Here is a 15,428-nt window from a genome sequence, read left to right as displayed (position 1 = left end):
TGAGCTGCCGAATAGCCGCACGCGCCAGGCATCCCGGGGGCGGGGAGTGGGACGGTGCCTCGCCTAGAGTGCCGAAGGCGGGGAACGGGGCGGGGAATCTCTGTGCTTCCTCAGTCCCCAGGCCCAGCACCTGCAGGGCCGACCAACTCCACTCCCAGGTCCAATCCTGAGTGGCCAAAAGCCAGAAACCCGGAGCTGGAATTGGGTCTTGCACAAGCTGGACCACGTAAGCTGAGCCAGGCCGGAGGTGGAGGCCACCGCTGCGGAAGAAGGGCATCTGAGGCTGGATTTTGAAGGACCCCATTAATAGAGGGTATAAACCAGATGTGGGCCATCAGGGAGGATTGTCACTCTAGCCCGATCTTGTTTACACCAGGAAGGGCCTGCCTTCTACCTGCAAGAAAATATGGCGACTGCAGAATAATGTGGCCCAATGCCAAATATCCGTTTGTTTTAGGGAGTGAGGCTACTTGAGAAGCATCTTAAAGGGGGAGAGAGAGCAAGTTAAATCTGATTTCCACGCAGCTCTGTGGATTCCGAATGTCCACAGCATGAAGTTATCTCCATTCCCACTTCCAAGTCGCTCCTGTTCCCTGTGTTTCCCGCACCACCATTCTCTCAGTTGCTCTACACTAAAATTTGCTGTCATCGTTGACTTCTCCCTCTCCTTCATCCCCTACAAGTATCAACATAGACAAATCCGATCAATATAATCATCAGTGAATAAAGCAAATTACAGCGCATATTCTTAAAGACAGACTTTTCACTTGCAGCAGCACCTACCTTGCAGAGAGCTAAGTTGAAGCCCGTGTTTATTATAGCGGATTCTAACCAGCCAAAGCTGATAATGATTAAGAACTTGCAGGAGTTGCAGTATGCCAGACCTTCAATTTAATTGAAGACTTTCCTGAATTAATAAGGAGACTTGTCTTAACTAGCAGGGAATGGCTTTAGGGACTCATTCTTCCCTATGCAGGCGCAAGCCTAAAACCTTAATTAAGATCATCCACGATGATCCTCGAGCCCTTCCCTCACCTTATATTTGAAGAGGCTGAACCTCAGAGAATTAAAATTACCTACAGTCCTGGTCACTGGTAGAGCTATTGTTTAAAGTAAGGTCTAATGTCAAAGCCTACATCCTTAACTCTACCATATGCTGCTTCTTGTAGTGTCGTTCCTCAACCAGAACACATAGCTCTTCTGTGTAGGAAAAGTCCATCAAAACGTCATAAATTAAAGAAATTGGTTTCTGCTCTATTTCAATTAGTACCAGAGTAAATCAATCAATGATTTGTGTTTGGGAATGTTGCTAGCTGGCATTAACGTTGTTAAGAGATAGCTTTTCACTGGGGGCCCACTGAGGTATCGGAATCCTGAAACACAAATGTGTCAAAAGGGTGTGATCAAGACCATGTCAGGGAATGTTAAGTTTTTAGTATTTGGTCACTGAGGCCCATCAGTAGGTTTGGGTGTTTTGTTTTGTTTTTCCCACAAAGAGGCTTTGAGGAAGAATTGTGTCTGGTAGACACAGGTACACACAGGTGTGTACTCACACAGCAAGAGCAGTGGAGATCATCTGCCACTACAGAAGAGCTCATGAAGAAAGGGAATTGAGCTTCAATTTAAGCATTAGTTTATCATTTTTGGAGCCTGAATGTGTTGAACTTTACAAATTAACAGGTCCCTGAACAAAAATGTAAAAAATCCCAAGTTGCAGTCCGCCCAGGTAATTCATGTCTATCAAGTGTCTACAATACCAATTTCTACATCTTTGGGAGTATTTTACAGGTTTGTTTGAAGAGCAAGGTCAATAACTCTTTCCCCAAGAAATAAATCATTTTTTTAAAATGCCTTATTTTCTTAACCTACCCCATCTGCCACCTACTTCTAGATCATATTTATTGGAGCCATAAAAATATTAGCAAAAGCATATGCAGTGCTTATTATCTGCCACTGTTGGAAGCGCTTTACATATGTTAACTTACACTTCATACCAACTCTGTGCAGTGAGGACTATGAATATCTCCTGCTTTTACACATGGAAGAAACTGCGGCACAGAGTACAAGGTCACACAGCAAATGGCAGAGCTGTCCTAACTCTGCATTTGTTTCTTGCAGTAAAGAGGCTTTTTTCTGTCTCTTAGTGTGTTCTCAACACAGTGACCAGAGCGCTTGTGTTATAAGTCTTATTGTGCCGTTTCTCTCCCCAAAACCCTCTGGTGGCAACCTTTTCTCAGGCAGTGCTTTGCAAAGCCCCACACATCCACCTCCCTGACATCAGCATCTTCTCTTTCCCCCTCACTGGTATTTCTTCCTTGCTCCCAGCTGCTTCATCTGCCTGGAACCCCTCCCCAGACAATCTTCCGGTTCACTCCCTCACCTCCTTTCTGTCTTTACGCAAATGTCACTTCTCAGAGAGGCCTTCCCTGATCACCTGATTTAAAACTTCAACTCATCTGCATTTCCCCCGACAGCTTCTTTCCTTCCATGACAATTCCCTGCTAACCTGCTCCGTAACTGGCTTAACCATTGTAGAGCCTACCTCCCCCTTTTTCGCATGTTCGTTTCACGGGAGTGATAATTATGCAGCATTTAGCACAGTGCCTGGCCCATAACCAGTACTCAGTAAACATGTGTTGAATGGACAAGTAGATGTGCAATGAGAAATGAGAGGGGTGGTCGGCAGAGAGAACAAAGGCCACATGTACAGATTGCCCTGGCTGTACCCTGGGTCTGGTTCTTCCTATCTTGGCCTCAGCCAGATACACCTGTGTCCTTCTCACGTACTTACTCCCACACCTTCTGTTGAAGCTTAGGACATCCAGAGTTGCATTTGTGTCTTTCAGTGAAGAGTCTTTTAAAATCTGAGACAGCCTGTGAGCGGTGGCTCACGCCTGTAATCCCATCACTTTGGGAGGCTGAGGCACATGGATCACCTGAGGTCAGGAGTTCAAGACCAGCCTGGCCAACATGGGGAAACGCTGTCTCTACTAACAACACAAACAAAAAAAACTGGCCGGGTGTGGTGGTGCACGCCTGCAATCCCAGCTACTCAGTAGGCTGAAAAGGAAGAATCACTTGAACCTAGGAGGCAGAGGTTGCAGTAAGCCGAGATCACACCACTGCACTCCAGCCTGGGTGACAGAGGGAGACTCCATTTCAAAGAAAAGAGAAAAAGAAAATTTGATTTAACATCATGTACCCTGTGTCATTCAAAAACTCAACATTTCACTAGAGTTATCAGTCAAGCTGCCCATGACTGCCCCAGGCCATTGCATTTAATATGTTAATTTATTTACCAAAGCTATGTATTTTGGAAAGGATTGTGTTTTTCCTTCTAGCCCCCAGAATCTAGGATAGCACCTGGCACACATGGTGAGCACTCACTACAGAGAAACAATGGAGCAAGGGAAGGTGGAGGTGAATGCTTACATATGGGGAATTGTATCAGGAAGTAGTGTATGTGTGATGAAAACCTGGTCTACATAAATAGCAAAGTTGATCATTCAACACGTGGAGGACTAAAACAATATGCAGAATATCCATTCCCAGGAGGAAAAGGGAAGCTATCAACCTGACCTCCCCAAAAGGATTCCATATTTTGATTTGAATTGTCATGTGGGAAATGCAATGGCCTCCAGGTATACTACCTTCTCAGAGATCAGTGAGCAGAAAGGCTCACAGATCAAATTAAAATGCTGGAATCTCTTATTTAAATCAATTTAAAGAAACAGTGAAAAGCAAGAGGAAAGTGGTGGGATAAGTAAATGCTGTTGAGAGGGTGCAAATCTGGTGGAAAATGCCCGCTACCTAAAGCCTGCCTCATACAATGTTTAAGGGGCTACCATCCCCCACCTGCCCCAGCCTCCCACCCCTCTCTGTGACATCAACTTTTCTGTGGATGGTGGTGCTGAAGACGAGAGGTTTGAGCAAGGAGACTCAAAAGCTAGGTGCCCTGCGCCAATGACACACACTTGCTCTGTCCGAGATGCAGGTACAAGCAAGCCTGGCAAAGAGTTGAGCTTTGGCTGTTGGCCTGTGGAGCAACCATGGGTTTTACTGTGTTTCTTGGACAGAGGACACTTGGGGACAGAGGTGAATAACGTTATTTAGGACCTCATGACTATTTCATGCTTATGTATATTATGCGCCCTGTATTTAGTGCCTCTTGGACATTTAACGTATCAAATATTTCATGCTCAGGTGTCTCATGTATACTTGGTGGCTAGGAATGTTAGGTATCCTGGACTTTATTCCTTTCTGTTTAACACATGTTCTATTTACTTACTACCTAACACATCTTCTAAGATCTGCCTATGTTTTAAAAACTTTAAGATTTATCTATACTTAACTCGTACTGAAAAGCTTTCCCCTATGTCACAAACATATTAATCTTCTTTAATAGTACTGAATACTCTCAGAAACCAATGTATTTTCCAACTTTCTTTTTAAATGCCACATTTAAAAAACACCCTCTGGCTGGGCGCAGTGGCTCACGCCTGCAATCTCAACATTTTGGGAGGCCAAGGCAGGCAGATCACTTGAGGTCAGGAGTTCGAGACCAGCCTGACCAACATGGTGCGACCTGGTCTCTACAAAAAAAATACTAGCTGGGTGTGGGGGTGGATGCCTGTACTCATAGCTACTTAAGAGGCTGAGGCAGAAAAATTGCTTGAGCCCAGGAGTTCAAGGCTACAGGGAGCTGTAATCGTGCCACTACACAGGGTGACAGAGACCCAGTGTCTTAAAACAGACTTAAACAGCCAGTTTCAGCCTTTCAGTTAAACTTCGCACAAAGAATTTTATTTTGAGAGTGTTGCTCTGTCGCCCAGGCTGCAGCTCACGGCAACCTCTGCCTCCCGCGTTGAGGCGAGGAGGCACAGCTGGGATTACAGGAACATGCCACGATACCCTACTAATTTTTGTATTTTTAGTAGACAGGGGTTTCACCACGTTGGCCAGGCTGTTCTCCAACTCCTGACCTTGTGATCCACCTACCTCGGCCTCTCAAAGTACTGGGATTACAGGGTAAGCCACAGCTCCCGGTCCCCACCAAGAATTTTAAACATTTGATGGGAATGGGTCCGGAATTGGTTCCTTCCAGGGGGTTTTTGGTCTCACCGACTTAATGAAGCCACGAACCCTCGCTGTCAGTGTTAGTTCTTAAAGATGGTGTGTACGGAGTCGGCTCCTTCAGATGTTCGGACGTGTCCGGAGTTTCTTCCTTCAGGGGGGTTCAGTAGTCTCACAGGCCTCAGGAGTGAAGTCGTAGACCTTTGCTGTGAGTGTTACAGCTCTTAAAGGCGGCGCGCCCAGAGTTGTTCATCCCTCCTGGTGGGTTCGTGATCCCACTGGCTTCAGGAACCAAGGTGTAGACCTTAGCAGTTATTACAGCGCATAAAGGCCGGGCGTCCAGAATTGTTCTTCTCCCAGTGGGCTCGTGGGCTCGCTGGCTTCAGGAGTGAAGCTGCAGACCTTCACAGTGAGTACTACAGCTCATAAAGATAATACCTACCCAAAAGAGCAAGAAAAAGAACAAATCTGGGGGGGATTACTAGCTCGGGTGGCCTGCTTTCTATTCCTTTATTTGGCCCCACCCACATCCTGCTGACTGGTCCAATTTAGTGCGCTGATTGGTGCGTTTACAAACCTTTAGCTAGACACAGAGTGCTGATTGGTGAGTTTACAATCCTTTAGCTAGACAGAAAAGTTCTCCAACTCCCTGCCCAGCTGGCTTCACCTCTCAGGAATACCTGCATTATACTCAACCTTGCTGTAATATGCATTCCCTAGGAACTGACTAGAATTAAATACCTGGAAGCTTCATCAAGTCGCTTATTTATCTTTGAGACAGAGTCTCACTCTCTCACCCAGGCTGGAGTGCAGTGGCATCATCTTGGCCCACTGCACCCTCCGCCTCCCAGGTTCAAGCGATGCTCCTGCTTCAGCCTCGCAGGTAGCTGGGATTACAGGTACCAGCCACCACACCTGGCTAGTTTTTTTTTTTTAATCTTTAGTAGACACCGGGTTTCACCATGTCGACCAGGCTGATCTTGAATTCCTGACCTCAGGGGATCTGCTGCCTCTGCCTCCCAAAGTGCTGGGATTATAGGCATGAGCCACCGCACCCAGCCTCAAGTAACTGCCTTAAGGTGATCCTGCATTGATTCTAGGGAGAATGGCGTAACAGGAATTACATTTGTATCCATTTTTAATTCCATCTAAAAAATCATTCAGAAACTTGCTTCTCTGGGATGACAGAGTAGACGTACTTTCCCGGCTCACCAAGTGCAACTAAAAACTCTGGACACATCATATATAGATGACACATAAGAAGGCACTGAAGGGTGGAGAAAAGGGTGATGAGTCAGGGACCTTGGGACTCAGGAATGACATGGTAAGTTCCCTAAAATTGTTTCCCTTATATATCCCAGACTTAAATGTGAAAACTAACGAGGCACGGTGGTTCACGCCTATAATCCCAGCACTTTGGGAGGCTGAGGCAGGTGGATCACCTAACGTCAGGAATTCAAGACTTCAACATGGTGAAACCCCAGCTCTACTGAAAATACAAAAAATTTGCTGGGTGTGGTGGCAGGCGCCTATAATTCCAGCTACTCAGGAGGCTAAAGGCAGAATGGCTTGAACTTGGGAGGCAGAAGTTGCAGTTGAGCCAAGATCACACCACTACACTCCAGCCTGAGCAACAGAGCAAGACAACGCCAAAAAAAAAAAAAAAAAAAAAAAAAGTGAAGACGTGCGAAAATGGCTACTCACACGCTGTGGCTCATGTTTGTAATTCCAGCACTTTGGGAGGTCGTGGCGCGTGGATCACCTGATAGGCGTTCACAGCCAGCCAGACCAACATGGTGAAATCCCGTCTCCACTAGAAACACCAATTAGCTGGGTGTGGTAGTGGGCACTTGTAATCCCAAGCATTCAGGAGGCTGAGGCAAGAATCACTTGAACCCAAGAGACAGAAGTAGCAGTGTACCAAAATCACACCACTGCACAACTAAAAGCTAAACTCCCTCTCAGAAAAAAAAAAATTACCATAATGGACACACATGGACCAAATAAAATGTGCAATAAAATTCCTACTCTTTGTAGCCTAAGGACCACACAAGGAGCACAACATCCACTCCCGCAGCGTCCAGAATCGGCTTCACCCTCAACATCCACTCTAGCAGTGTCCAGAATCAGTGGGTTCTTTGCTTCACTCACTGCAAGAATGAAGCCACTGATACAGTAAGCATTACAGTTCTTAAAAATGGTGTGCTCAGTTTGTTCCTCCAGACATTCAGATGTATCTCAAATTTTCTTCCTCCTGGTGGGTTTCATAGTCTTGCTATCAGAAGTAAACCTGCAAACCTTCGTGGTAAAAGTTACAGCTCCTAAACACAGTACGTCTTAAGTTATTCATTCTTTCCCGTGGATATGTGATCTTAAATGGCTTCAAAAGTGAAGCTACAGACCTTCATAGTAAGTGCTGCAGCTCATAAAAGAAACATGGACAGAAAGAATAAGCAACAGCCAAATGCTTTACAAACAACAACAAAAAAATCACTGGCTGGTTCCGGCAGCCTGCTTTTATTCCCTTATCTGACCCCACCCACATCCTGCTGATTGGTCTATTTTACAGAGAGCTGATTGGTCCATTTTACAGAGAGCTGATTGGTCCATTTTGACAGGGTGCTGATTGGTCCGTTTACAATCCTTGAGCTAGACAGAGCCACAGAGTGCTAATTAGCTAAATACAGAGTTAGCTAGATACAGAGTACCAATTGGCATATTCAAACCCTGAGCTAGACACAGAGTGCTGATTGGTGTATTTACAATCCTTGAGCTAGACAGAGTTACAGAGTGCTAGTTCTCCAAGTCTCCACTAGGTTAGCTAGATACACAGTACTGATTGGTGTATTTACAAACCCTGAGCTAGACACAGAGTGCTGATTGGTGCACATACGATCCTCCAGCTAGATATAAAAGTTCTCCAACTCCTCATCCGGTTCAGGAGCCCAGCTGGCTTCACCCAGTGGATTCTGCACGGGGTCTGTAGGCGGAGCTGTCCGCCAGTCCCGAGCCGCGCCTGCACTCCTCAGCCTTTGGGCTGTCGATGGGGCTGGGCACCAGGAAGCAGGGGGCGGCGCCCTTCGGGGAGGCTCAGGCCGCGAGGGAGCCCACGGCAGAGGAGCTCAGACATGGCGGGCTGCAGGTCCCAAGCCTTGCCTCGCGGGAAGAAGGCTAAGGCCCGGCGACAATTTGATGGCGGTGCCGGCGGGCGGGCATTGCTGAGGGACTCGGTGCAACCGCCACAGCTGCTAGCCCGGCTACTAAACCCCTTACTGCTCTAGGCCGGCCGGCCGGCTGCTCAGTGTGCGGTGCCCGCCGAGCCCGCGCCCGCCGGAATTCACGCTGGCCCGCGAGCGCCGCGCGCAGCCCCGATTCTCGTCCGTGCTCTCCCTGCACACCTTCCCGTAAGCAGAGGGAGGGGACTCCCACAGTGCCGTGGTGGGCTGAAGGGCTCCTTAAGCGCCGCCAGAGTGGACGCCGAGGCTGAGGAGGCGCTGAGAGCGAGGGCTGGTTAGCACACTGTCACCCCTCCGCAGCGCTCGAGGAGGCCTTCAGCCGGCCACGGCACCGTGGGAGCCCCTCTCTGGGCTGGCCGAGGCCGGAGCCACCTCCCTTTGCTTGCGGGGAAGTGTGGACAAAGACGCGCGGGCGGGAACCGGGGCTGCGCGCGGCGCTCGCGGACCAGCGCGAGTTCCGGCGGGCGCGGGCTTGGCGGGTCCCGCACACGGAGCCGCCGGCGCCACAGGCCCAAGGTTGTGAGGGGGCCTAGCACCCGGGCCAGCAGCTGCGGATGTTGCTTCGGTCCTTAAGCACTGCCGGCCCGCATGCACCGCGCTCGTATTCTCTCGGAGCCTTAGCCGCCTCCCCGTAGGGCAAGGCTTGGGACCTGCAGCCCGCCATGTCCGAGCCTCTCCTCCACGGTGGGCTCCTGCGCAGCCCGAGGCTCCCAGATGGGTGCCACCCCCGGTTTCGCGGCGCCCCGTCTCATCGACAACCCAAAGGCTGAGAAGTGCACACGCGGCTGGGGATTGGCGGAGCTGGACTGAGTCTACTAGGTGAAGCCAGTTGAGCTCCTGAGTCTAGTGGAAACTTGGAAAACCTTTATGTCTAGCTCTAAAGGATTGTAAACGCACCAATCAGCACTCTGTCTAGCTCAGGGTTTGTAAATACACCAATCAGTACTCTGTCTAGCTCAAGGTTTGTAAATACACCAATCAGTACTCTGTCTAACTCAAGGCTTGTAAATGCACCAATTGGTACTCTGTATCTAGCTAACCTAGTGGGGGCTTGAGAACTTTTCTGTGTAGCACTCTGTGTCTAGCTCAAGGATTGTAAACACACCAATCAGCACTCTGTCAAAACGGGCCAATCAGCGCTCTGTAAAATGGACCAATCAGCTCTCTGTAAAATAGACCAATCAGCAGGATGTGGGTGGGGTCAGATAAGGGAATAAAAGCAGGCCGCCGCGCCCAGTAGAGGTAACTTGTTGGGATTAGCTGCTGTGTTGTGGGAGTATCGTTTCGTTCTTTTACTCTTTAGGACAATTCTTGGTGCTGCTAAGTTGGTTTATGTTGTCTTTAAACTTGCGTTTAAGAGCCGTGGCAGTTGCTGCAGAAGGTATGCAGTTCTTTAGAAGTTAGTAAGACCGTGAATCCTCCAGGAGGAAGGACTGTAGATGTACAACTTTTAAGAGCTGTTACAGTGTTACATTCACTGAAGGTTTGCAGCTTCGCTTTTGTTGGTGAGATCACAAACTTACCAGAAGGGAAATGCTCCAGTAAAGCTTTGACTGTCTGAAGGAACAAATTCCAGACATACCATGTTTAAGAACTGTAACAGTTACTGTGAGGGTCTGCAGCTTCATTCTGTTAAGTGAGGTTAGAGCCCACTAATTTTGGACACAATGTATTGCCAAGTCACCTACTTCTATGTGGCAGTAGCATCCTCCTCCTTTTCCCCAACAATGTCGGAGAAAATCTGCTAAAAGGTAAAAATAAGAACCAGAGGCTGGTCTTGTGTGTTATCCCAGCACTTTGGGAGGCTGAGGCAGGTGGATCATTCGAGGTCGGTTCAAAACTAAGCCTGGTAAACACACTGAAACCTCGTCTTTACTAAAAATACAAAAATCAGGTGTGGTGGTGTACACCTGTAATTGCAGTTCCTTGGGAGGCTGAGTCACGAGAATCGCTGGAACCCAGGAGGTGGAGGTTGCAGTGTGCTGAGATGACACCACTGCACTCCAAACTGGCAGATACTTTTTCTTTTTTTTTTTTTTTTTTTTTTTGAGATGGAACGCGGCTCTGTTCCCCAGGCTGGAGTGCAGTGGCGCGGTATTGGTTCACTGTGGGCTCTGCCCTGGGTTCACGCCATTCCATTTTCCTTAGGCTCTGGAGTAGCTGGGACTACAGGAGCCCGCCACCACACCTGGCTAATTTTTTGTGTTTTTACTAGAGGTGGGGTTTCACTGTGTTAGCCAGGATGGTCTTTATCTCCTGATTTTGTGAACTGCTGGCCTCGGGCTCCCACAGTGGTGGGATTACAGGCGTGAGTCACCACACCTGGCGGAGACTGTTTTAAAAAATAAGAGCCAGAGTCTGCTAACATACAAATGTGTCCAGAATTCAATAGAAATCACCCAATATACAGTCATATGCCACATAACTGTTTTTGGTCAATGAGGGACCACATTTATGATGTGAGTATGGTAAGATTATAAAACCATATTTTCAGTGTCCCTTTTCTATGCTTAATTATGTTTAGACATTCAAATACTTACCATTGGCCAGGCGCAGTAGCTCATGCCTGTAATCCCAGCACTGTGGGAGGCCAAGGTGGGCAGATTACCTGAGGTCAGGAGTTCAAGACCAGCCTGGCCAACATGGTGAAACCCCATCTCTCCTGAAAATACAAAAATTGGCTTGGTGTGGTGGCACGGGCCTGTAATCCCAGCTACCCGGGAGATTGAGGCAGGAAAATCACTGTAACCCAGGAGGTGGAGGCTGCAGAAAGCCGAGATCCTGCCATTGTGCTCCAGCCTGGGCAACAGAGGGAGACTCCATCTCAAAAAAACAAAACACAGAACCCTTACCATTGTGTTACAATTGTCTACAGTATTCACTACAGTAACTTGCTGTATAGGTTTGCAGCCTAGGAGCAATAGGCTCTATCATATAGCCTAGTTTTGTAGTAGGTTCTACCAGCTAGGTTTGTGTAAATACAATCTGATGTTTGCACAATGAACTCACCTAACAATGCATCTCTCAGAACATATCCCTGCTGTTAAGTACACATGACTATACCTAGAACCAAAGACAATCAATGAATGTCAACATCAAGATTATAGAGATGTTATTATCTAGTAAAGATTTTGAAGTAGCCATGATAAAAATACTTCAAATAACTATGAACATGTTTGAAACAAATGTACTAATAGAAGGCTCAGCAAAGAAACAGAGGTCTCAGCCAAAAATAACAACAATAAAAAAAACAGATGGACAATTTGGAACTATTAAATACAATAACTGAAATAAAATGCTCAGTAGAGGGGCTTAAACAGCAGAATGGAGGAGAAAGAGAAAGAATCAGTTATATGGAAGACAGAATAATAGATCTCATACCATCTGAACAACACAGAGAAAAGAGGCTGGGAAAAAAAGTGAGCAGAGCCTCAGAAACCTGAAGGACTATAACAGAATATCTAATATTCTTCACATCAGAATCCCAGAAAGAGAAGAGAACAAAGGCAGGGTAGAAAAACGACTCAAAGAAATAACGGCTGAACACTTTCCAAATTTGGTAAGAAACACAAAGCTAGATTCAAGGAGAGCAAACCCACAAAAGGATGAAAAAAAAAAAAAAAAGTCAGGCCCAGGCTGGGCACGGTGGCTCATGCCTGTAATCCCAGAGCTTTTGGAGGACAAGGTGGGTGTATCACCTGAGGTCAGGAGTTCAAGACCAGCCTGGCCAAAATGGTGAAACCCCCGTCTCTACTAAAAATACAAAAGTAAGCCAGGTGTGGCAGTGCTTGCCTATAGTCCCAGCTACTCCGGAGGCTGAGGCAGGAGAATGCTTGAGCCCAGGAGGTGGAGGTTGCAATGAGCCCAGATTGCACCACTGCACTCTATAGCCTGGGCAACAGAGTCAGACTCCGTCTCAAAAAAACAAAAACAAAAACAAAAAAAACCCCACGATGCCAAAACATACCATAATCGAACTTCTGAAAACTACAAAGAAAAAAAAAAAAACTTTGACAGTAACCAGAGAAAAATACTTTACCTATAGAGGAAAAACAGTTCAAATGACAGCAAAATTTTTGCTAGAAAACATGGAGACCAGAGGAAGTGGCACACTATTTTGCAAGTGCTTAAAGAAAAGAACTATCAACCCAGAATCCCATCCAGTAAAGGATCTTTCAGGAATATGAGAAAAATAACAACAATCACAGATGAAGAAAAATTTTAACTTCACACCAGGAAATCTACCCTAAAGAATGGCTAAAGGAATTTCTCTAAATAAAAAAAGAACCCTGGAACATCAGGAACGAAGAACATGATAAACAAAAACTTGTGTAAATATAATAAACCTTCCTTGGTTGGGCGCAGTGGCTCATGCCTATAATCCCAGCACTTTGGGAGGCCGAGGCGGGCGGATCACCTGCGGTCGGGAGTTCGAGACTAGCCTGACCAAAAAAGAGAAACCCCGTCTCTACTTAAAATACAAAATTAGCCGGGCGTGGTGGTGCATGCCTGTAATCCCAGTTACTGGGGAGGTTGAGGCAGGAGAATCGCTTGAACCTGGGAGGTGGAGGTTGCTGTGAGCCGAGATCACACCACTGCACTCCACCCTGGGCAACAAGAGTGAAACTACATCTCAAAAAAATTTTTAAAAATAAGCCTGCCTTGTCCTCTGGAGTTTTCTAAATTATATGTGACAAAAAAGCAAAAATTATATTATCTAATATTCTAAATTATATAAATAAAATATTTAAGACAATTTATAAGCTGGGGAGGATAAAGAGATGTAAAAGGAGGTAAAGTTTCTATGACTCACTCAACTTGTAAAAAACAACGGTAGTAGACTATGATAGTTTATGAATATATAATTTAATACTTAGAGCAATCACTAAAAAAAACCCTAGCCAGGCACGGTGGCTCACACCTGTAATCCCAGCACTTTGGGAGGCCTAGGTGGGCAGATCATGAGGTCAGGAGTTTGAGACCAACCTGGCCAACATAGTGAAACCCCAACTCTACTAAAAATACAAAAAATTAGCCAGGCATGGTGACAGGTACCTGTAATCCCAGCTACTCAGGAGGCTGAGGCAGGAGACTTGCTTGAACCTGGGAGGCGGAGGTTGCAGTGAGTCGAGATCGCGACATTGCATTCCAGCCCGGGCGACAATGCGAGAGTCCATCTCAAAAAAAAAAAAAAAAACTCTACAAGGAGAAACACCTGAAAACAAGATGTAAATATGGCCAGGTGCAGTGGCTTACACCTGTAATCCCAGCACTTTGGGAGGCTGAGGCGGGCAGATCACCTGAGGTTAGGAATTCAAGACCAGCCTGGCCAACATGGTGAAACCCCATCTCTACTAAAAATACAAACATTAGCCAGGCATGGTGGCAGGCACCTGTAATCCCAGCTACTTGGGAGGCTGACGCATGAGAATCACTTGAACCTGAGAGGTGGAGGTTGCAGTGAGCTGAGATCGCGCCATTGCATCCCAGCCTGGGCAACAGAGCAAGACTCTGACCCAAAACAAACAAACAAACAAACAAAACCTAGTAGATTTGATCAATGTATTCAGCAAAGACTTACTAAATTCCCTACTATATTCTAAGTATATATGGTAGTAACAAAAATGTTGTTTTTCCTGCCTTTATACAACATTTATTCTACAGGCAGATATTCAATAAACACACAAAAACATGTATGTTTGCAAATTATGATGGGTGCTATTAAGAAAAAGAACAGGATGTTATAGAAAGCTAAAAGAGAAATATAAATGTAGTCAGGGACCATTGAGTAGTTTTAAGTCTTGGAGTCTAATTATACTTGAGATATGCTCTGCCTGCTGGGTAAAGAATGACTTGTAGGGTCATAGCATGAAAAGAAGTATTCCTTGCAGAAGATTATTTAAATAGCCATGTAAAAGATAGAAAGGGTTGGACTTGGCTATTAGCAATAGTATGGAAGAGAATGAATTATGGCTATTGACAGAAAGCTATTGGTTTTTAGTGTTGATCTTGTTTCTTGCTGCTTTAAAGATCTCTGTTAGTTCCAATCAGTTTTTAGTTGCTTGTTGTGGGTTTTCCAGATAGACAATTATCAGCTGTTAAAAATATTTAAGTTATTTTCTACTATTAATGTATACCTCTCAAATTATCTTTTTATTGTTTTGTCTAATTTCTGTAGAACTATGTTGAATGTTGCCAGTGATAGCAAACATCCTGTTATTTCTAACTTTAACATAAAGCCATAGAATCAGATAAAGAGCAGCTAATAAAAACCTAAAGCAAGTAATATGCTTGAGTGAGGTGACAGAAGCAGTAACATTAATGTCAGGAATTCATTTTGTTCAGATTGTTACCTAGTTAGAAAATACATGAAAAAGTACCCATTCATAATAACAAAACTATAAAATACTACAAAATACAAAAAATTCAAAATACCACAGAACTATAAAATAATCCACGATCTTACTAAAAATGTGAAGTACTATGTGAATAAAGCTCTAAAATATTGTTTTAGGACATTTTTTTAAAAACTTGAACTTGTCGGGTGTGGTGGCTCATGCCTATAATCCACTTGCCAGCTGAGGTGGGTAGATCACCTGAGGTCAGGAGTTCAAGACCAGCCTGGCCAACATGGCAAAACGCTGCCTCTACTAAAAACGCAAAAATTAGGTGTGGTGGCAGGCTCCTTTTATCCCAGCTATTTGAGAGGCTGAGGAAGGACAACCGCTTGAACCTGGGGGGCAAAAGTTGCAGTGAGCTGAGATCATGCCACTGCACTCTAGCCTGGGCGACAGAGCGAGACACTGTCTCAAAAAAAAACCAAAAAATAAAAAACAACAAAAAAAATCCGGGTGCGGTGGCTCACACCTGTAATCCCAGCACTTTGGGAGGCCAAGGCGGGTGGATCACCTAAGGTTGGGAGTTCAAGACCAGCCTGGCCAACATGGGGAAACCCCGTCTCTACTAAAAATACAAAAACAAAAGCTAGCCGGCTGTGATGGTGCACGCCTGTAATCCCAGCTACTCAGGAGACTGAAGCAGGACAATCACTTGAACCCAGGAGGTGGAGGTTGCAGTGAGCCAAGATCGCACCACTGTACTCCAGCCTGGGCAACAGAG

General features: G+C 46.0%; 1 long non-coding RNA gene across 1 annotated transcript; it reads left to right on the top strand.

Annotated features, from left to right (window-relative positions):
* Positions 1 to 23: 23 nt before the first annotated feature.
* Positions 24 to 1,263, top strand: LOC112623406. The gene is made up of 2 exons (XR_003119129.1): positions 24 to 226; positions 458 to 1,263. It is a non-coding gene; the product is annotated as an uncharacterized LOC112623406 (long non-coding RNA).
* The last annotated feature ends 14,165 nt before the right edge of the window (positions 1,264 to 15,428 follow it).

This window comes from Theropithecus gelada, chromosome 4 (assembly GCF_003255815.1).
Source record: "Theropithecus gelada isolate Dixy chromosome 4, Tgel_1.0, whole genome shotgun sequence".
In the NCBI taxonomy this organism is placed as follows: Eukaryota; Metazoa; Chordata; class Mammalia; order Primates; family Cercopithecidae; genus Theropithecus; species Theropithecus gelada.
Note: the sequence above shows the minus strand (reverse complement) of the source record. Positions and strands in the feature narration are given on the sequence as shown.